Here is a 2585-nt window from a genome sequence, read left to right as displayed (position 1 = left end):
AGAAAAAACCACGGCCGCTGCCTAAACCGGCAACCAGAGAATTAATACTATGTGAAAATTGTTACAACACATAGACTTCTCTCACTCACACCCCAGACACCCCAGTACAACCACACTCTTACAAAGTAAATATATAAACTAAGTCAGATACAAGCTTAAAGTGCTATTGCTGACTGGTGCATTTGAAAACAAAAGACCAGAACCCAATATATAGCCTTGACCTTCTCCTTATTCTCTCACACTAAAGGATGTGGGACTTGCAATCAACCCCAACACTTTAAGTCGGATATTTTGACCAACTGACTTAATAGATATAGTTAAATTAATTACTTTTTTTTTTATTTTTTTAAATATAAATTTCTCATTTTGTTTTCACGCTCCTAATCCATACAATATTTCGTATTAAATTTCAAATAAGACTTTTGTACTTACAATTACAATCTTATATAAACATCTAATAATCAAAATATACAATATCACAATATCTCATGTTTATACAAAAAAATATAGAGTACAAATAAAATGTATCTCATTTCCGACTAATAATTAGATATCCATTAACAAAATTACAAAACCACAATGTAGCAATATTCAATAGACATATATTAGCATTGTCATTTTCTTCAATTAATTTCAAAATAAAATCCACACGATGTTTTCGAACTTATTTACTGTGATCCGGTGATTTGATCTCGAGTCAGCAAATATCTGTAAAGAAAAAAAAACACACAATCAATATCAGTTGAATCCTAATTTTTTTTATCATATGAACATTAAAAAATACAATCAATAACAACTTATAATTTTTTATCAGACAAATATAAAAAAATACAATCAATAACAACATATAAAAAATTACGTACTTCCATCCATGAAACAACTATGTTAAGATGTTCAACATATATAACATGACATAGTAGTCAGGCTTATAGATTTGTCCTGTTTAACAAATATCATACCATATCTGTTTTGTATAACTATGACAAATCCCATGATGATTTCTTATTTCTTCAAAATATAACAAGTTCTATTTAAAAAAACAACAATAAAATTTTCCTTGGTTTTTATGAAGTTTTTTTTAAAAGTAAGTTGTAAAAATTTATCCTGTACACTTACTCAAATAACTATGATACATAATTATTTGTTACAAATAAGTAACTATTAAAGTAAAATAAAAAATCGTTAGAAAAAAAAATGAATTTGACATATATTTTTTTACTTCAAATAATATGATATTATTATCTAAATGAAATTATGAGCACATATACTAATCATTTTATCATGAATTATTTATTATTCAATAAACCATACCTGAAATGATGGCGATGAAAACGACCGTAGATAGCGATGCGATGAGAAGAAGATGACGATGAAAGACGACGGCGATGAAACTGAGTTTTAGGATTGTAAAGAAATCTACGTATTAAACATGAAACTGAGTTGACATTGAATTAAATGCAATTGCTTAGAGAATAGAAAAGATTTATAATAGAATAGTTAATAAAGTTAACCTAAAACTTTCACGTGGTTAAAGGTGAATACTGTAGAAGAAAGTGGTTTTATATTCTTTACGTTTGCCTTCGGTTATTATAGTATCTCTTAAGTCGGTTGTCAATCTAACCGTGTTAATTGTTTTTCATGTATTTACAAATCTGCCACCTCGTCATTTTGTTAACTCGTTTATACGGATAAACGACTTAAATGTACCTCCGCCTCATTTGTTAAGTCTAGTAGCACGTAACCGAGTATTAAAAGCCCACTTTTCTACTAGTGATAATTTGTGCTTATTTTCAACTCTTCAGGAAATGTGGAATTATTTGAAGCGTATCAGCGACCAACGTTTTCCGTTGGAGCTAGAGATAACCAACTACAAAGTAATTTGTCTATTCAATAATGTTATTCTGAATTTTTAAATTTATAGATAAAATTTCTACTTTTTTTTATTGTTTAGTCGCATTTGTTAGGATGATAAAAAGTAGCTAGTCGTAGAGGATACTAGTACCAGAATTATCCAGTTGAGTGAGAGTTGTAGAGCCAATGACCGTTAATATAATTTTTGTTTCTGCTCCACTCCTATCCTCTCTTAAACCTTATTTGGCCACACATTTTGGCAACATATGAATAAAACAAATAATGATGATAGAGATAAATCCTTCCATGACACTAGAGCTTCTGATTCCTTCCTCACCAAATAATGAATCATGAAACAATTCGTAGTAATCAAGAATAAAATAAACCAATAATTATTTGACATATAATACCATATCTACAATAATAAAGAAAAAACAAGTGAAAGCATAAGAGGGGCTAAAAACAGAACATGTTGGTGGCTGAATCGAGTGGTTCTAACCTGAATCTTCCTGAGGAGTTACTGCAAGCTCTACCGTCCGATCCTTTTGAGCAGCTCGATGTGGCCCGCAAAATCACGTCCATTGCGCTTTCGGCACGTATCGATGCACTTCAATCAGAGGCTTCGGCTCTACGCGCCGAGCTATCCGAAAAAGACGGGCTCATCACGGAGCTCCAGGCTCAGGTAGATTCTCATCACGCCGCACTTTCTGAAGCCGCCGATAAGCTCGCGCTCG

Source organism: Cicer arietinum, chromosome 1 (assembly GCF_000331145.2).
Source record: "Cicer arietinum cultivar CDC Frontier isolate Library 1 chromosome 1, Cicar.CDCFrontier_v2.0, whole genome shotgun sequence".
Taxonomy (NCBI): Eukaryota; Viridiplantae; Streptophyta; class Magnoliopsida; order Fabales; family Fabaceae; genus Cicer; species Cicer arietinum.
Note: the sequence above shows the minus strand (reverse complement) of the source record.